This window comes from Bos taurus, chromosome 17 (genome assembly GCF_002263795.3).
Source record: "Bos taurus isolate L1 Dominette 01449 registration number 42190680 breed Hereford chromosome 17, ARS-UCD2.0, whole genome shotgun sequence".
Taxonomy (NCBI): Eukaryota; Metazoa; Chordata; class Mammalia; order Artiodactyla; family Bovidae; genus Bos; species Bos taurus.
The window spans coordinates 51,565,818-51,586,802 of record NC_037344.1 but is presented as its reverse complement, the minus strand read 5'-3'; the positions used below and the strand labels follow the sequence as shown (position 1 = coordinate 51,586,802).

The 20,985-nt window shown below is 40.7% G+C and overlaps 1 long non-coding RNA gene across 2 annotated transcripts; it reads right to left on the bottom strand.

Annotated features, from left to right (window-relative positions):
* Positions 1-868: 868 nt before the first annotated feature.
* On the bottom strand, positions 869-20,221 carry LOC104974633 (uncharacterized). 2 transcript variants are annotated; one of them, XR_009491061.1, is made up of 3 exons: positions 20,060-20,221; positions 1,840-6,993; positions 869-1,110 (listed from the first exon to the last, which is right to left on the bottom strand). It is a non-coding gene; the product is annotated as an uncharacterized lncRNA (long non-coding RNA). The 2 variants fall into 2 exon arrangements; XR_009491060.1 differs by lacking the exon at positions 20,060-20,221 and having other exon boundaries at positions 1,840-9,855.
* Between the last annotated feature and the right edge of the window lie 764 nt (positions 20,222-20,985).

Genomic DNA, 20,985 nt, shown 5'->3' with positions numbered 1-20,985 from the left:
CCAAACATCATGGTTGGAAACAATAGTCATTTGTTATGACTCATGAGTCTGTTGGTCAGCTGGGCAGTTCTGCTGATTTGGGTTGGGCTTAGCTGACCTCTGCCTATCTGTGGGCAGCTGATACCTCAGCTGGGGGATGACTGGTTGAACTTGGCTCAGCTGGGATGACTTGGCTCAGTTCCATGGATCCTTCCTCCTCCAGCAGACTAATAACCATCACTTCCACCACATCCTGTTGGCCAACACAAGTCACATGGCTGAGCTCAAATCAAAGGAAAAGGAAATAGATTCATTTCTTGAGGGGAGAGGCCACAAAGTGCTTTTGCCAAGGTGTGTGGATAGGAAGTGTGGCTAGGAAGAGCTGTTAATCAACTACAGCCTGTTTCGTTTATGCCCATCCCAACTCCTAACTTCCTTAACTCTACTAACAGCCTAGGGATGCACTGAGTCACCTTTGAAAGTGGCACTTATATTTCTTCAAGTCTTTGATATATTTATTCTATTAAATGATGACCAGTATGATCCAGGCCATCTTCTTGACATCTAACCCCCTCCCTACCCAGATGAAGAATCCCACTGAAACACACATACACACATATATTACACATCTCCACCTGGCTGGCTGGATATAACTCAACATATATCCAAAAAAAAGTCATCAGCTTTCCTAAATGTCAATTTCAGTTCATGGCATCACCAGCCAGAAATATCAGAATTATCCAGAATGCCTCACTCTTCTCTAACCCCCACTGCCAATCCAGCTTGTGTCCCAACTCTGCTAATTTTACCTCCTGTTTTTCAAACCTCTTTTCTAGCACTGCCTACATTTGAAAGCTCTTCAGTCTCTCTGCTGGACATTGCAACAGCCTCGTTTTGAAAAAATTATTTATTTATTTTTGGTTATGCTGGGTCTTCGTTGCTGCGCTTGGACTTTCTCTAGTTGTAGCGAGCAGGGGCTACTCTCTAGTTGCGGTGCGCAGGCTTATCACTGCAGTGACTTGTTGCAGAGCACAGGCTGTAGGGTGTGCAGGCTCAGGAGTTGTGGTGCACAGGCTTAGTTGCTTCAAGGCATGTGGGATCTTCCCAGACCAGGCTTCAAACCTGTGTCCCCTGCATTGACAGGAAGATGCTTAACCACTGGACCACCGGGGAAGCCCCTGCAGCAGCCTCTTAATTGTGGCTCCACCTCCAGTCTTGTACCCTTCCTCCCACACCCCGCATTAAATCAGTAAATCCATCCTTTACACCAGAGAGACATGCATGTAAGACACACCCTGACAACAGCACTTGATGAGACGTAAGACTTTTATGACCTTAAATGGACTTATAACCAAGAATGTCTGGATCATGTCCTGGGAGTCACTTCTCCTATTGAGGGGTCGTGCCCCAGGGCTGCTCTACATATAGGATATGCTATCAGAGAAGGAACTAACATCAGCTTTGTTGTTAGCGGAGTCAGTGCTTGTGATCAGATCAGCAGCTCCTTCTCCCTTGGAAAGGGGGATGGGGGTGGGCCTGGTGTTGGGAGAGAGGCTGCAGTTGTCTCCTTCCCTATTTTTGTCCTCACTGTGCCACTTACAGAACAATGGCTAAACTCTGTAGCCCTCTGTGCCAGTTACTTTTGCTGCATAACACACCACCCCAGGGAATTCCCTTGTAGTGCAGTGGTTTGAACTCGATGCCTTCACTCCTGGGTTCAATCCCTGCCCAGGGACCTAAGGTCTCGCAAGCTGCTCATTACCACCACCAAAAACAAACAAACACAACAACAACAATAACAAAACAAAAACGGCTCAAACCACTCCAAAGGCTCAAGGAATTAAAGAGGAGATAGCTTACCTCTTCTCCATGGTGTCTGGGGCCCAAGCTGGGAGGACCTGAAGGTTGGCGGGGACTTGATGACTCAGGTCTGAAATAACCTGAAGTCTTGCTCCCTCACACCTCTGTGAGCCGCTGCTGCTGCTTGGCTGGAACCTCGGTGGGGACTGTGAGCTGGGACACTTTTATGTGGCCTTTCCTTGTGGCTGCTTGGGCTTCCTTACAGCATGACAGCTGGTTCCCAAGAGCAAGCATCCAAAGAAAGCCAAGTAGAAGGTGCATCCTTTCATGACAGAGCCTTGAAAGTGTTAGGTAGTTAGAATAGGGGAAAGGAGTCCAAAATGGCGGTGGCTAAGCCTTACAAACAGCTGTGAAAAGAAGAGAAGTGAAAAGCAAAGGAGCAAAGGAAAGATATAAGCATCTGAATGCAGAGTTCCAAAGAATAGCAAGGAGAGATAAGAAAGACTTCCTGAGCAATCAATGCAAAGAAATAGAGGAAAACAACAGAATGGGAAAGACTAGAGATCTCTTCAAGAAAATTAGAGATACCAAGGGAACATTTCATGCAAAGATGGGCACAATAAAGGACAGAAATGGTATGGACCTAACAGAAGCAGAAGATATTAAGAAGAGGTGGCAAGAATACACAGAAGAACTGTACAAAAAAGATCTTCACGACCCAGATAATCACAATGGTGTGATCACTCACCTAGAGCCAGACATCCTGGAATGTGAAGTCAAGGGGGCCTTAGAAAGCATCACTACGAACAAAGCTAGTGGAGGTGATGGAATTCCAGTGGAGCTATTTCAAATCCTGAAAGATGATGCTGTGAAAGTGCTGCACTCAATATGCCAGCAAATTTGGAAAACTCAGCAGTAGCCACAGGACTGGAAAAGGTCATTTTTCATTCCAATCCCAAAGAAAGGCAATGCCAAAGAATGCTCAAATTACCGCACAATTGCACTCATCTCACATGCTAGTAAAGTGATGCTCAAAATTCTGCAAGCCAGGTTTCAGCAGTATGTGAACCATGAACTTCCAGATGTTCAAGCTGGTTTTAGAAAAGGCAGAGGAACCAGAGATCAAATTGCCAATATCCACTGGATCATGGAAAAAAGAAGAGAGTTCCAGAAAAACATCTATTTCTGCTTTATTGACTATGCCAAAGCCTTTAACTGTGTGGATCACAATAAACTGTGGAAAATTCTAAAAGAGATAGGAATACCAGACCACCTGACCTGCCTCTTGAGAAACCTATATGCAGGTCAGGAAGCAATAGTTAGAACTGGACATGGAACAACAGACTGGTTCCAAGTAGGAAAAGGAGTATGTCAAGGCTGTATATTGTCACCCTGCTTATTTAACTTCTATGCAGAGTACATCATGAGAAACGCTAGGCTGGAAGAAGCACAAGCTGGAATCAAGATTGCCAGGAGAAATATCAATCACCTCAGATATGCAGGTGACACCACCCTTATAGCAGAAAGTGAAGAGGAACTAGAGAGCTTCTTGATGAAAGTGAAAGAGGGGGGTGAAAAAGTTGGCTTAAAGCTCAACATTCAGAAAAGTAAGATCATGGCATCTGGTCCCATCACTTCATGGGAAATAGATGGGGAAACAGTGGAAACAGTGTCAGACTTTATTTTGGGGGGCTCCAAAATCACCGCAGATGGTGATTGCAGCCATGAAATTAAAAGATGCTTATTCCTTGGAAGGAAAGTTATGACCAACCTAGATAGCATATTCAAAAGCAGAGACATTACTTTGCCAACAAAGGTCCATCTAGTCAAGGCTATGGTTTTTCCTGTGGTCATGTATGGATGTGAGAGTTGGACTGTGAAGAAAGCTGAGTGCCGAAGAATTGATGCTTTTGAACTGTGGTGTTGGAGAAGACTCTTGCAAGTCCCTTGGACTGCAAGGAGATCCAACCAGTCCATCCTAAAGGAGATCAGTCCTGGGTGTTCTTTGGAAGGACTGATGCTAAAGCTGAAACTCCAATACTCTGGCCACCTCATGTAAAGAGTTGACTCATTGGAAAAGACTCTGATGCTGGGAGGGATTGGGGGTAGGAGGAGAAGGGGACAACAGAGGATGAGATGGCTGGATGGCATTACTGACTCGATGGACATGAGTCTGAGTGAACTCCGGGAGTTGGTGATGGACAGGGAGGCCTGGCGTGCTGCAATTCATGGGGTCGCAAAGAGTCAGACAGGACTGAGCAACTGAACTAAACTGAAAGGACAAGGAAGAGAAAAGCCTGTGAAAATATAACAGAGGAAGGTCAAAGGAAAGTCTGAGGACCAGAGTGAGGACTTCAGGTAGAACAGCACTCCTGACTAAGCCCAATTTGCATAGGGCAGACCCAAGGGGCAGAAAACATATAAAAGGAGGAGCCAAGGGCTCTTTCACACTCTCTCTCTACCCCCTACCCCCTCCACCCCCACCGCCGCACTCCTCCACTCTCTTCTCTTCTTCGAGGATGGATTCTCCTGCTATCTTCTAAATAAAATAGAGCTGTAACATTGATTTGTCTAAGAGCTATGACATGGTTTGTTCAAGACCCGAGAGCTGTGACGCGCCGAGGGCTTTAATGTCTGTCACTCCAAATCATTGTTGTGACAAGACAAGAACCGAGAAGCACACACTCGCCTGACAAAAGTAACAAAGCATCACTTCTCCCAGTATAAGAACTCCTAATTTTCAGCTAGGCATATGGACATCTGAAATAGAGACTACATTTCCCAGCCTCCCTTGCAGTGGGCAAGGGATTAAATTCTAGCCAGTGATTCAAGTGGAAGACGTATATGTAATTTTCCGGAAGTATCTTTCAAAGGAGAGGACACTCTGATATTTGTTCCTTCCTTCTTGCTGACTGGAATGAGGATATGATGGCTGGAGCTTTCATCGCCATTTTGTTTCTTGAGGAAGAAGTCCATGCAAAGAATGGAAGAGACACAAGATAGAAGGATTAAGATCCTTGGTGCTGCTGCTAAGTCACCTCAGTTGTGTCCAACTCTGTGCAACCCCATAGATGGCAGCCCACTGGGCTCCCGAGTCCCTGGGATTCTCCAAGCAAGAACACTGGAGTGGGATGCCATTTCCTTCTCCAGTGCAGGAAAGTGAAAAGTGAAAGTGAAGTCGCTCAGTCGTGTCCGACTCTTAGCGGCCCCATGGACTGCAGCCTACCAGGCTCCTCCGTCCATGGGATTTTCCAGGCAAGAGTACTGGAGTGGGGTGCCATTGCCTTCTCCTGACTTAATCCTAAATTGCCTGACTGCAGATTTCTATTATATATTTATGTTATTTAAGGCACTCTTGTTTAGAATTTCTCAAAATGAGTATCTTAGGATGTGAATTTTGCAAGTTACCAATGTAAGTCCTCTTTAATTAATCTTACTGCTATAAACCTGGCATAGAGATATATGGTTTAGCAGTTGCACTTGGTGATGCTGCTTCTGTGGGAAAAAAAACACCGTCTATCTCTGAGTCTCCTTATCAGGCCCCCAGGGAGTTACCCAAAGCAGGTAGGGTGGGTTCTTGAGCCCTGCAGAGGTTACCGCCCGAGTTGCTCTGAGCTGGGCTGGAAACAGAACAGCAATGTCCTTAACTGGAGCCCTGTGTCCCTGGGGCTTTGCCCAGGCTACACTGAAGCCGTCAGCCTCCGCCCTGCAAACACAGACTGTCACCTGGTGTGCCACGGCCCGGTGCAGAGGACACACTGCCCAGTGGAGAGTCCTCAGAAGTGGCCCCAGAAATCTATTGACCGCAGTAACTTCCAAACCCAAGCCAGTCAGCTATTCCCAGTTCATTTCCATTCCCCACACCAATAAAGCTTTCGCCAGTCTCGCTCCTATGTACAACCACCCAGCGATTCAGATCAATACCCCAGTTTGCCTCTCAGGCCCCGAGAGAACACACAGAAAGTGGAAAGTCATATTCTCAGATTTGACTCCAAGTGATTCTCTTGTCTACTTCACATGACTCTTCTGACTTTCTTAATTTTTTCCATCTTCAGAGGACAGTGAGGCTGTTGAGACCAACCACAGGTATCAGGGAAGTTAAAAGGCTCTGAGAACAGCAGGTCTGCACTTAAGCTCAGTACACTTTCAACCAAACTGTGTGCGTTTTCTGAGGTGTTTCTTCCAGCCCAAGAACCGGGGACCCATCTCACTTTTCCCCTTTGCTCCATCACTACCCATGTTCCCTCAATCCACAAAGAAATGTTGTAGGTGACCATAGTTCTACGCTGAAACTTGGGGTCCGAGCTTCGTTTCTTTTGGCTTTGAATTCCTGATTAACTCGTCCACCCAAACCCAGGAAAGGAGGTCCACTTAAGGAAAGATGGGGCTTTGTTCTTCCTCTAAGCATTGTTCTCCTGAAAGGCAACCTCCATAATGAAAATCAGAAAGATTCATGCAAAACAAGAATTTAACTCCATCAGTATTCGGCTTTAGATGTCATCCTTGTTGCTTGGATATTGTCAATTGTCTGTTTGAACTGAAGCTGGCATGCATTTTAGAAACATTTAAAGCTCTTGTTTTGTTTTGTTTCCTGTTTCTCAGTGGCTTTAAACTTTTTAAGCACTAATGAGTCCAACTTGGGGAACCCAGTATTTATGAAGTCCAAATGAGCATCCTCTATAACAGTAGCTCTAAGTAAAAATCTTCTTGATCTTTCAAAACTGTGGGAAGGGAACTTAAAGGGACATTTTCAGAGTTAAATGACTTGAAAGGGGAAGCACCTCCAGCAGGAAAGCAAATTCCCAGGTTAATAATTTTCCAACATTCCTCTTTGCTATCTCTGGCCTGGATATTTCCAAGCATGCGTGTGTGCTGAGTCACTTCAGTCGTGTCCAACTCTTTGTGACCTTATGGACCGTAGCCCACCAGGCTCCTCTGGGAAGCCCGGGTATTTGCATAGAGCTGTGCTCATATGTAACCACTAGGCACATGTGATTCTCTACATTTAAATTAAATAAAATTTAAAATTCAGTTCCTTAGTTCCACTGGCCACAAGTGGCTACCATATTGGACAGCACAGAAGTAGAACATTTCCATCACTGCAGAAAGTTCTGTGGGTCTGGGACTCACCTGGTGGTCCAGTGATTAGACTTCGCCTTCCAATGCAGGGGGTGTGGGTTTGATCCCTGGTCAGGGAGCTAAGATCTCTCATGCCTTGTGGCCAAAAAAACAAAACGTGAAACAAAACAGTGTTGTAACAAATTCAATCAAGAGTTTAAAAATGGCCCATATAGGGCTTCCCTGGTGGTTCAGTGGTTAAGAATCTGCCTTGCAATGCAAAGGACACTGGTTTGATCCCCGGTTCAGGAAGATCCCACATGCCATGGAGCAACTAAGCCTGCGTGCCACAACTACTGAGGCAGTGTGCCGCAACTGCTGAAGCCTGTGTACCTAGAGCCTGTGCTCTGCAACAAGAGGAACCCATGCACCGCAACAAGAGAAAACCTACATTCAGCAGCAAAGACCCAGAATATCCGAGAAATAAAATTAAAATAAATGAATCTTTAAATAATGGTCCACATTAAAAAAAAAAAATCTTAAAAAAAAATTCCATTGGTCAACACTGGTAGATAGACACTCTTCCCTTAACCAGTTTTCCTTCCCAATTATTTAGTGCTAATTACATTTTTCTAGAACCTTCTATGCAGGATTTTTTTGAAAACTATATTTGTTTTTATTTATTTGGCTGTGCCAGGTCTTAGTTATGGCATGTGAGATCTAGTTCCATGCTCAGGGGTTGAACCTGGGCCCCCTGCCTTGGAGCACAAGTCATAGCCGCTGGAGCACCAGTGGAGTCCCTCCATTTAGGATTAATTAAAGTCATTACCATGTAGACTTGGGGTCCTCACGTAATTTGAGGCACTTAAGGTGGCCTTGGAGGAATCTTATGTCATCCCACTGATAGATGGATCAAGATGAAGAAAGTGTGGCTTCCCCGGCTGTCTAAATTCTTTTCTGTGAACCCTTCAGGGAGATCACCTAGCCAAACCCTCCAACTAACCCTTCTCCTCCATGTGGTTAGCAGAAATCTGTGGAAATAGAGTTTCTTCTAAGATCTACCTCCCCATAAAATGTCTATAAGTGAAAAAAAAGTGACGTGATTCATACCAGCAACTTAACAATGAATATCTCTGGAGGATAATATGAGAATCTTACTTTCTTCTTCAAGCTCTTGTGTGTTTTTCAATGTATGATTTCCGTGTACTGCTTTTAAAATTAGAGAAAAACCAACAGCATTTTTTTTTATGTTTTAAAAGGATGAAATAACCTATAAAATAATAAATCCACATTTTTGAACAAATATATGGAGTCTTTTAACTCAAACAAGTGTTTTCCTTCAAAGGAATGACCTTGGGTTGTTTTATGCTTATTCTAGCAATGGCTATGCTATTAATATTACCTTTATAAATTCCTTTTCAAGGCAGCCTGTAAATTACACATGAAAATCAATCTTATTGAGGTATACCTGCTTTAATAATGACATCATTAACAAGATAAATTACCACACTTATTCACTACACTGAGCTCTGAATTACTTTAGGCAGTCTAAAAAAACCAAGCCCACCTCTGCTGAAGGTTGAAGATTTGTCAGAATCACAGATTTTTCACAAGAATAGACAAAGGGTTTTAAACGTTGTTCCAAAAAACAGTGGCTGCCAGACATGTGTTTCTTTTCTTCCTCTTACCCCCTTCACCTCTTTACTGTCTGCAGCGAACATAACCTTGTAAGCAATGTCAAAATAGCCACACATTCCCTTTTTCCAGAAGTAACATACATTTTTCATTGTCTTTTCATTGGAAAGTTGTAATCTCTTCCCAATGGGTCAACAGTTCCAGGGAACCTTCTCTGTCTGCATCACACTCTGGTCTGCCAAGTGGAATCCAAAATGAGCTTCTTAGGTGGGGATTGAAGAAGAGACTTCAACCAGGGGGTGTGGATACAAAGAAACAGAGATTCTTTCCTGTCTGTGCCCATGGGTGCACACACACACACACACACACACGCACGCACGCACGCACACAATGCGATGCAGGAGAGCAGGCTGAGAATATTAACTTGGCTTAGTCACTAAGTCATGTCCGACTCTTGCAACCCCATAGGCTGTAGTCTGCCAGGCTCCTCTGTCCATGGGATTTTCCAGGCAAGAATACTGAAGTGGGTTGCCATTTCCTTCTCCAGGGGATCTTCCTGACCCAAGGATTGAACCCCAGTTGCACTGCTGGCAGATTCTTCACTGACTGAGCTACCAAGGAATTGGAAGGGTCCTCAAACTACTTGGGTCCCTAGATTGGAGGGAATGGATATTCCTCTCTTTGCACCTCTTGGTTTGGGATCTACTAAATCGTTTAATTTCTGTTCCAAAGGAGTATTTATCAGCAAGTTTTGACCCTATCCAAATGATAAAAAAAAAAAATTCAGATTATCCCTTGTGCCGATACCTTATCCACTCAGCTGTTTTATAAAATATTCAAAAACTTACTAGAAAGCCCAGAGATAAATCCACACACATATGGACACCTTATCTTTGACAAAGGAGGCAAGAATATACAATGGATTAAAGACAATCTCTTTAACAAGGGGTGCTGGGAAAACTGGTCAACCACTTGTAAAAGAATGAAACTAGAACACTTTCTAACACCATACACAAAAATAAACTCAAAATGGATTAAAGATCTAAACATAAGACCAGAAACTGTAAAACTCCTAGAGGAGAACATAGGCAAAACACTCTCTGACATACATCACAGCAGGATCCTCTATGACCCACCTCCCAGAATATCGGAAATAAAAGCAAAAATAAACAAATGGGACCTAATTAACTTTAAAAGCTTCTGCACATCAAAGGAAACTATCAGCAAGGTGAAAAGACAGCCTTCAGAATGGAAGAAAATAATAGCAAATGAAGCAACTGACAAACAACTAATCTCAAAAATATACAAGCAACTCCTACAGCTCAACTCCAGAAAAATAAATGACCCAATCAAAAAATGGGCCAAAGAACTAAATAGACATTTCTCCAAAGAAGACATACAGATGGCTAACAAACACATGAAAAGATGCTCAACATCACTCATTATCAGAGAAATGCAAATCAAGACCACTATGAGGTACCATTTCACGCCAGTCAGAATGGCTGCGATCCAAAAGTCTACAAATGATAGATGTTGGAGAGGGTGTGGAGAAAAGGGAACCCTCTTACACTGTTGGTGGGAATGCAAACTAGTATAGCCACTATGGAGAACAGTGTGGAGATTCCTTAAAAAAATTGGAAATAGAACTGCCTTATGATCCAGCAATCCCACTGCTGGGCATACACACTGAGGAAACCAGAAGGGAAAGAGACATGTGTACCCCAATGTTCATCGCAGCACTGTTTATAATAGCCAGGACATGGAAGCAACCTAGATGTCCATCAGCAGATGAATGGATAAGAAAGCTGTGGTACATATACACAATGGAGTATTACTCAGCCATTAAAAAGAATTCATTTGAATCAGTTCTAATGAGGTGGATGAAACTGGAGCCTATTATACAGAATGAAGTAAGCCAGAAGGAAAAACACCAATACAGTATACTAACGCATATATACGGAATTTAGAAAGATGATAACAATAACCCTGTGTACAAGACAGCAAAAGAGACACTGATGTATGGAACAGTCTTATGGACTCTGTGGGAGAGGGAGAGGGTGGGAAGATTTGGGAGAATGACATTGAAACATGTAAAATATCATGTATGAAACGAGATGCCAGTCCAGGTTCAATGCACGATACTGGATGCTTGGGGCTAGTGCACTGGGACGACCCAGAGGGATGGTATGGGGAGGGAGGAGGGTTCAGGATGGGGAGCACATGTATACCTGTGATGGATTCATTTTGATATTTGGCAAAACTAATACAATTATATAAACTTTAAAAATAAAATAAAAAAAAAAACTTACTGACAGGAGATACAGTCTGGTAAGAAAGTTCTATTTTCTTTTCCCTGGATTTTTGTCTTATTAATTTTTTGACTTATCTTGTTGTATCTATTTTAATTGGAAACAAATATAATGATAACATTCATGTAGTAAAGCTGCAATAATTTGATCATTTTATATAAAGCTAATCATATTTTTTGACATTTTCTTCCACTTACTATGAAATAAAAATGTCCATAATATTTTGTATTCATACATTAAAAAATATTCATACATTTTTAACTTGGCATGGTAAACATTTCCCCATGTTTCCACATAGTCTTCAAAATAACTTTATATTCAGTTCAGTTCAGTTCAGTCTCTCAGTTGTGTCCGACTCTTTGTGACCCCATGAACCGCAACATGCCAGGCCTCCCTGTCCATCACCAACTTCCGGAGTCCACCCAAACCCATGTCCATTGAGTCGGTGATGCCATCCAACCATCTCATCCTCTCTCGTCCCCTTCTCCTCCTGCCCTCAATCTTTCCCAGCATCTTTTCAAATGAGTCAGCTCTTTACATCAGGTGGCCAAAGTATTGGAGTTTCAGCTTCAACATCAGTCCTTCCAATGAACACCCAGGACTGATCTCCTTCCATAAGATTTCATCATGATGCTGGACCATGAATTATGAAGCTATTATTCTCATGCAGATGGTTTCTAAGTTTTTACTTTGTAGATTATGCTGCATTGAATATTTATGAACATGCATATTTTCTTTCTGTTCCTTAAATTGAGTCTTTGTGGTTAATTTTTATGTAAGAACTGTGAACTTTCAAATGAAGGTCTAATTCTTGCTTATGTAGTGTAAGTTTGGCAAGCCTGTAAGTTCTTTTTTTTTTTTTTTTTTAAATGGAAATGCTAAAAATTTTTTATTTTTTATTTTTTTTTTTTTTAATTTTATTTTATTTTTAAACTTTACATAATTGTATTAGTTTTGCCAAATATCAAAATGAATCCACCTCAGGTATACATGTGTTCCCCATCCTGACCCCTCCTCCCTCCTCCCTCCCCATACCCTCCCTCTGGGTCGTCCCAGTGCACTAGCCCCAAGCATCCAGTATCGTGCATCGAACCTGGACTGGCAACTCATTTCTTACATGATATTTTACATGTTACAATGTCATTCTCCCAAATCTTCCCACCCTCTCCCTCTCCCACAGAGTCCATAAGACTGTTCTATACATCAGTGTCTCTTTTGCTGTCTCGTACACAGGGTTATTGTTACCATCTTTCTAAATTCCATATATATGCGTTAGAATACTGTATTTATGTTTTTCCTTCTGGCTTACTTCACTCTGTATAATAGGCTCCAGTTTCATCCACCTCATTAGAACTGATTCAAATGTACTCTTTTTAATGGCTGAGTAATACTCCATTGTGTATATGTACCACAGCTTTCTTATCCATTCATCTGCTGATGGACATCTAGGTTGCTTCCATGTCTTGGCTATTATAAACAGTGCTGCGATGAACATTGGGGTACACGTGTCTCTTTCCCTTCTGGTTTCCTCAGTGTGTATGCCCAGCAGTGGGATTGCTGGGTCATAAGGCAGTTCTATTTCCAGTTTTTTAAGGAATCTCCACACTGTTCTCCATAGTGGCTGTACTAGTTTGCATTCCCACCAACAGTGTAAGAGGGTTCCCTTTTCTCCACACCCTCTCCAGCATTTATTATTTGTAGACTTTTGGATCGCAGCCATTCTGACTGGTGTGAAATGGTACCTCATAGTGGTTTTGATTTGCATTTCTCTGATAATGAGTGATGTTGAGCATCTTTTCATGTGTTTGTTAGCCATCTGTATGTCTTTTTTGGAGAAATGTCTATTTAGTTCTTTGGCCCATTTTTTGATTGGGTCGTTTATTTTTCTGGAGTTGAGCTGTAGGAGTTGCTTGTATATTTTTGAGATTAGTTGTTTGTCGGTTGCTTCATTTGCTATTATTTTCTCCCATTCTGAAGGCTGTCTTTTCACCTTGCTAATAGTTTCCTTTGATGTGCAGAAGCTTTTAAGGTTAATTAGGTCCCATTTGTTTATTTTTGCTTTTATTTCCAATATTCTGGGAGGTGGGTCATAGAGGATCCTGCTGTGATGTATGTCGGAGAGTGTTTTGCCTATGTTCTCCTCTAGGAGTTTTATAGTTTCTGGTCTTACGTTTAGATCTTTAATCCATTTTGAGTTTATTTTTGTGTATGGTGTTAGAAAGTGGTCCAGTTTCATTCTTTTACAAGTGGCTGACCAGATTTCCCAGCACCACTTGTTAAAGAGATTGTCTTTAATCCATTGTATATTCTTGCCTCCTTTGTCGAAGATAAGGTGTCCATATGTGCGTGGATTTATCTCTGGGCTTTCTATTTTATTCCATTGATCAATATTTCTGTCTTTGTGCCAGTACCATACTGTCTTGATAACTGTGGCTTTGTAGTAGAGCCTGAAGTCAGGTAGGTTGATTCCTCCAGTTCCATTCTTCTTTCTCAAGATCGCTTTGGCTATTCGAGGTTTTTTGTATTTCCATACAAATTGTGAAATTATTTGTTCTAGCTCTGTGAAGAATACTGTTGGTAGCTTGATAGGGATTGCGTTGAATCTATAAATTGCTTTGGGTAGTATACTCATTTTCACTATATTGATTCTTCCAATCCATGAACATGGTATATTTCTCCATCTATTAGTGTCCTCTTTGATTTCTTTCACCAGTGTTTTATAGTTTTCTATATATAGGTCTTTAGTTTCTTTAGGTAGATATATTCCTAAGTATTTTATTCTTTCTGTTGCAATGGTGAATGGAATTGTTTCCTTAATTTCTCTTTCTGTTTTCTCATTATTAGTGTATAGGAATGCAAGGGATTTCTGTGTGTTGATTTTATATCCTGCAACTTTACTGTAGTCATTGATTATTTCTAGTAATTTTCTGGTGGACTCTTTAGGGTTTTCTATGTAGAGGATCATGTCATCTGCAAATAGTGAGAGTTTTACTTCTTCTTTTCCAATTTGGATTCCTTTTATTTCTTTTTCTGCTCTGATTGCTGTGGCCAAAACTTCCAAAACTATGTTGAATAGTAATGGTGAAAGTGGGCACCCTTGTCTTGTTCCTGACTTTAGAGGAAATGCTTTCAATTTTTCACCATTGAGGATAATGTTTGCAGTGGGTTTGTCATATATAGCTTTTATTATGTTGAGGTATGTTCCTTCTATTCCTGCTTTCTGGAGAGTTTTTATCATAAATGGATGTTGAATTTTGTCAAAGGCTTTCTCTGCATCTATTGAGATAATCATATGGTTTTTATTTTTCAATTTGTTAATGTGGTGTATTACATTGATTGATTTGCGGATATTGAAGAATCCTTGCATCCCTGGGATAAAGCCCACTTGATCATGGTGTATGATCTTTTTAATGTGTTGTTGGATTCTGATTGCTAGAATTTTGTTAAGGATTTTTGCATCTATGTTCATCAGTGATATTGGCCTGTAGTTTTCTTTTTTTGTGGGATCTTTGTCAGGTTTTGGTATTAGGGTGATGGTGGCCTCATAGAATGAGTTTGGAAGTTTACCTTCCTCTGCAATTTTCTGGAAGAGTTTGAGCAGGATAGGTGTTAGCTCTTCTCTAAATTTTTGGTAGAATTCAGCTGTGAAGCCGTCTGGACCGGGGCTTTTGTTTGCTGGAAGATTTTTGATTACAGTTTCAATTTCCATGCTTGTGATGGGTCTGTTAAGATTTTCTATTTCTTCCTGGTCCAGTTTTGGAAAGTTGTACTTTTCTAAGAATTTGTCCATTTCTTCCACGTTGTCCATTTTATTGGCATATAATTGTTGATAGTAGTCTCTTATGATCCTTTGTATTTCTGTGTTGTCTGTTGTGATCTCTCCATTTTCGTTTCTAATTTTGTTGATTTGATTTTTCTCCCTTTGTTTCTTGATGAGTCTGGCTAATGGTTTGTCAATTTTATTTATCCTTTCAAAGAACCAGCTTTTGGTTTTGTTGATTTTTACTATGGTCTCTTTTGTTTCTTTTGCATTTATTTCTGCTCTAATTTTTAAGATTTCTTTCCTTCTACTAACCCTGGGGTTCTTCATTTCTTCCTTTTCTAGTTGCTTTAGGTGTAGAGTTAGGTTATTTATTTGACTTTTTTCTTGTTTCTTGAGGTGTGCCTGTATTGCTATGAACTTTCCCCTTAGGACTGCTTTTACCGTGTCCCACAGGTTTTGGGTTGTTGTGTTTTCATTTTCATTCGTTTCTATGCAAATTTTGATTTCTTTTTTGATTTCTTCTGTGATTTGTTGGTTATTCAGCAGCGTGTTGTTCAGCCTCCATATGTTGGAATTTTTAATAGTTTTTCTCCTGTAATTGAGATCTAATCTTACTGCATTGTGGTCAGAAAAAATGCTTGGAATGATTTCTATCTTTTTGAATTTACCAAGGCTAGCTTTATGGCCCAGGATGTGATCTATCCTGGAGAAGGTTCCATGTGCGCTTGAGAAAAAGGTGAAATTCATTGTTTTGGGATGAAATGACCTATAGATATCAATTAGGTCTAACTGGTCTATTGTATCGTTTAAAGTTTGTGTTTCCTTGTTAATTTTCTGTTTAGTTGATCTATCCATAGGTGTGAGTGGGGTATTAAAGTCTCCCACTATTATTGTGTTATTGTTAATTTCTCCTTTCATACTTGTTAGCATTTGTCTTACGTACTGTGGTGCTCCCGTGTTGGGTGCATATATATTTATAATTGTTATATCTTCTTCTTGGATTGATCCTTTGATCATTATGTAGTGACCTTCTTTGTCTCTTTTCACAGCCTTTGTTTTAAAGTCTATTTTATCTGATATGAGTATTGCTACTCCTGCTTTCTTTTGGTCCCTATTTGCATGGAAAATCTTTTTCCAGCCCTTCACTTTCAGTCTGTATGTGTCTCCTGTTTTGAGGTGGGTCTCTTGTAGACAACATATGTAGGGGTCTTGTTTTTGTATCCATTCAGCCAGTCTTTGTCTTTTGGTTGGGGCATTCAACCCATTTACGTTTAAGGTAATTACTGATAAGTATGTTCCCGTTGCCATTTACTTTATTGTTTTGGGTTCGAGTTTATACACCGTTTTTGTGTTTCCTGTCTAGAGAATATCCTTTAGTATTTGTTGGAGAGCTGGTTTGGTGGTGCAGAATTCTCTCAGCTTTTGCTTGTCTGAAAAGCTTTTGATTTCTCCTTCATACTTGAATGAGATCCTTGCTGGGTACAATAATCTGGGCTGTAGGTTATTTTCTTTCATCATTTTAAGTATGTCTTGCCATTCCCTCCTGGCTTGAAGAGTTTCTATTGAAAGATCAGCTGTTATCCTTATGGGAATTCCCTTGTGTGTTATTTGTTGTTTTTCCCTTGCTGCTTTTAATATTTGTTCTTTGTGTTTGATCTTTGTTAATTTGATTAATATGTGTCTTGGGGTGTTTCTCCTTGGGTTTATCCTGTTTGGGACTCTCTGGGTTTCTTGGACTTGGGTGATTATTTCCTTCCCCATTTTAGGGAAGTTTTCCACTATTATCTCCTCAAGTATTTTCTCATGGTCTTTCTTTTTGTCTTCTTCTTCTGGAACCCCTATGATTCGAATGTTGTAGCGTTTAATATTGTCCTGGAGGTCTCTGAGATTGTCCTCATTTCTTTTAATTCGTTTTTCTTTTATCCTCTCTGATTCATTTATTTCTACCATTCTATCTTCTAATTCACTAATCCTGTCTTCTGCCTCTGTTATTCTACTATTTGTTGCCTCCAGAGTGTTTTTAATTTCACTTATTGCATTATTCATTATATATTGACTCTTTTTTATTTCTTCTAGGTCCTTGTTAAACCTTTCTTGCATCTTCTCAATCCTTGTCTCCAGGCTATTTATCTGTGATTCCATTTTAGTTTCAAGATTTTGGATCAATTTCACTATCATTATTCGGAATTCTTTATCAGGTAGATTCCCTATCTCTTCCTCTTTTGTTTGGTTTGGTGGGCATTTATCCTGTTCCTTTATCTGCTGAGTATTCCTCTGTCTCTTCATCTTGTTTAAATTGCTGAGTTTGGGGTGTCCTTTCTGTATTCTGGCAGTTTGTGGAGTTCTCTTTATTGTGGTGTTTCCTCGCTGTGTGTGGGTTTGTACAGGTGGCTTGTCAAGGTTTCCTGGTTAGGGAAGCTTGTGTCGGTGTTCTGGTGGGTGGAGCTGTATTTCTTCTCTCTGGAGTGCAATGAAATGTCCAGTAATGAGTTATGAGATGTCTATAGTTTTGGGGTGACTTTGGGCAGCCTGTATCTTGAAGCTCAGGGCTGTGTTCCTTTGTTGCTGGAGAATTTGCTTGGTATGTCTTGCCCTGGAACTTATTGGCCCTTGTGTGGTGCTTGGTTTCAGTGTCGGTATGGAGGCATTTGATGAGCTCCTGTGAATGAATGTTCCTGGAGTCAGGAGTTCCCTGGAGTCAGGGTTTGGACTTAAGTCTCCTGCTTCCGATTATCGGTCTTATTTTTACAGTAGTTTCAAAACTTCTCCTTCTATACAGCACCATTGATAAAACATCTACATTAAAGATGATAAGTTTCTCTACAGTGAGGGTCACTCAGAGAGGTTCACAGGGTTACATGGAGAAGAGAAGAGGGAGGAGGGAGTTAGAGGTGACCCAAATGAGATGAGGTGAATCAATAGTGGAGAGAGTGGGCTAGCCAGTAGTCACTTCCTTATGTGCACTCCACAACTGGACCACTCAGAGATGTTCACGGGGTTATACAGAGAAGAGAAGAAGGAGGAAGGTAACAGAGGTGGCCAGAAGGATAAAAGGGGGGAATGAAAAGGAGGGAGACAGATCCAGCCAGTAATCAGTTCCCTAAGTGTTCTCCACCGTCTGGAACACACAGAAATTCACAGAGTTGGGTAGAGTAGAGAGGGGTTAGGGAGGAGACACAGGCGACCTGGTGGAGAAAAAGGAGGGTCCAAAGGGAGAGAGAGCAGTCAAGCCAGTAATCTCACTCCCTAGTGAAAAATGGGTCCTGAAGATTGGGTCCTTAAAGGTACAAAATTGGTAACAAATACATAAAAGCAAAAATTAAAAATCTAGAGTAGAGTTTGGAATTTCAAAAATACGATGTTAAAGAAAAGAAGAAGGAAAAGAAAGAGAGAAAGAACGAACAAACAAAAACAAACAAGGTCGCGAAAATTATAAAGAAAGTACAGGTACAAAATTGATAACTAATACCAGAAAGCGAAAATTAAAAATCTTGAGTAGAGTTTGGAATTTCAAAAATACAATGTTAAAGAAAAGAAGAAGGAAAAGAAAGAGAGAAAAAACGAACAAACAAAAACAAACAAGGTCGCGAAAATTATAAAGAAAGTACAGGTACAAAGTTGATAACTAATACCAGAAAGCAAAAATTAAAAATCTAGAGTAGAGTTTGGAATTTCAAAAATACAATGTTAAAAAAAAAAAAAAAAAGAAGAAGAAAAATAAAGAGAGAAAACAAACAAACAAATACGAACAATGTCACAAAAATTATAAAGAAAATACAGGTACAAAATTGATATCAAATACCAAAAAGCATAAATTAAAAATCTAGAGTAAAGTTTGGAATTTCAGATATACAATGTTATATAAAAGAAGAAGAGAAAGAAACAGAGAAGAAGAAGAAAAAAAAAGTCACAGAAATTATATAAAAAAAAACTATAGGTACAAAATTGATAACATATACCAAAAAGCAAAAATTAAAAATCTAGAGTAGAGTTTGGAATTTCAAAAATACAATGTTAAAGAAAAGAAGAAAAAAACAAAAACAAACAAACAAAAAAAACAAGGTCAAAAAATTATAAAATATATATATATGAAGTTTGCTGAAGAAGAAAAAAATAGGGTCTTTTTTTTTTTTGGCAAAGTAATAGGTTATAAAAGTGAAAATTAAAGGAACAATAGAGGACTTAAAATTTTTTTTTTTAATTAAAAAAAAAAAAGAATGATTGTAAAAATAATAAAAATATATCTAGGACTTTTTTTTTTTTTTTTTTTTTGTGGGTGAGTGGGTTCAGTTCATTTTTGGCTAGTTCCTTGGTCAGATTTATATTTCTCAAGATCTATAGGCCCCTTCCTATGTAGTCCGTAGTAACCACAGGGTTTTGATCTATTGCCTATAGCTTCCAAGGCGTTTCCCTCTGTTATATCTTCTTCTGTTTGCTAGTCTCTTCAGTATCTGGTTTCCGCCCTGACTCAAAGGGCACGGTGGAGGACACTTTTTTTTTTTTTTTTTTTTTAGGCTTACTTGTTCAGTCGCGCTGTGGGGAGGGAGGGAGGGATGCTGCAAACAAATAACACTGGCGTGGGCTCGCAATGCCTCAGCCACCCTGGGTCTGCCCCTGCTCACGGCGCGTGTAGCCTCCCTGTCCACACTGCTCGGACTCTAGGTTGTTCCGCCGGGAACAATCCGAGGCTGGCCCTGGGCTGCATGCACCTCCCAGGTCCAAGCCGCTCAGGTTCAGGCACTCGGGTAGTCCTCAGAGGCGCAGACTCAGTTGGGCCTGCGTTTTGTGCTCTTCCCTGGTCCGAGCAGCTCAGGTGATGAGGTGTTTGGCGAGCGCCAATGCTGCGACTTACCGCCTCCCCGCCACTCGGTTATCTGGGTGTTAAAACTGGCGCACCTTCTCAGGCAGATGTTGACCGTCCAGACCCCCAAGAAGTTTTAGTTAGCAAAGAAGCCTGCTTACAGTTTTATAGATAATGTCTCTCTGGGGCTGCGATTGCCCCCTTCCGGCTCTGGCTGCCTGTCACCGGAGGGGGAAGATCTGCAGCCGGCTATCTCTGTTCAGTCCTTTGTTCCGTGCGCGGGCCTGGGGGTCTTAGGTTAGGGCTGGCTTTTCGCGTGGTAGATATCCCACAGTCTGGTTTGCTAGCCCAAATTATTTCGCTCAGATAGCACTCAGGGTATTCAGGCCAGATTCTTACTCTCAGCGATGCAGCCCACGCCGCGCCTCCCTGCCCAGCCCCGGTTTGCTAATGGCGGATGCAGGCGTCTGCGCTGCTTCTCCGCTGGGGGAGTTACCGTAGGGCTCGCAATCTGCGAGTTTTAAATTGTTTATTTATTTTTTCTCCCTGTTATGTTGCCCTCTGTGCTTCCAAAGCTCGGCACAGATTCGGCAGTGAGAAGGTTTCCTGATGTTTGGAAACTTCTCTCTTTTTAAGATTCCCTTCCCGGGACGGAACTCCGTCCCTCCCTCTTTTGTCTCTTTTTTTTTGTTTGTTTTTAATATTTTTTCCTACCTCCTTTCGAAGAGTTGGGTTGCTTTTCTGGGTACCTGATGTCCTCTGCCGGCATTCAGAAGTTGTTTTGTGGAATTTACTCGACGTTTAAATGCTCTTTTGATGAATTTGTGGGGGAGAAAGTGTTCTCCCCGTCCTACTCCTCCGCCATCTTGGCTCCTCCCCCCAAGCCTGTAAGTTCTATGTAGTCAGTTCATTGTTTATTTCCTTTCTTCATGAACTCGCAGATCTGTAATACACTCCCTTTTATTAATTTTCCTTATATTACTACCAGTTTTTATTCTATTCATTCATACTAATGTTATTTAGCTGATAGTTTATGAATCCTTATCTTGATTTCGTTACAAACTAACTTCAATAATAGCCAATTTTATCTTGATAAATATTTTGCTTTATACATTGTGTTATTGAGTATCAATCCCTTTTCTTTCATATGAATTTGACTGAAGATCATTTGCCATTATATTCTGCCTTTCTATTTGATTTTTGTGTCTCTTCTGAATGACCAGTTTCAGGCCCTATGCTTTTAATAAATAAATCTGGACTATTTACATTTATTTGTTATAAAACTGTTATTTGTTATAACAGTTTTGCTTTTCTTTTTGATTAATTGATTTTGTTTGCTCTTAGCTGGCTTCTACAGTCTCACATTCCTAGAACAAATTTAATTTGTGAACATTCTGTTTTCCATTATAAACAGTATGTTTAAAAGGCAAAGAACTATATTTGAACATCATCCATGAGAGCTAGGCTCTTTTTTGCTATTAGTTTTTCCCATTGTTGGTTTAGGATTTGGCTCTTTTCAGGTCTGGTAAATCAGTTTTGACTCATCCCATTTACCTCTCAGCTTCTAAAATATTCTTGTTCCCTCCTTCCCTTGAAAGTTTCAGCTTCAAAATAACCAAAACCAAAAAACTGCCTTTCTT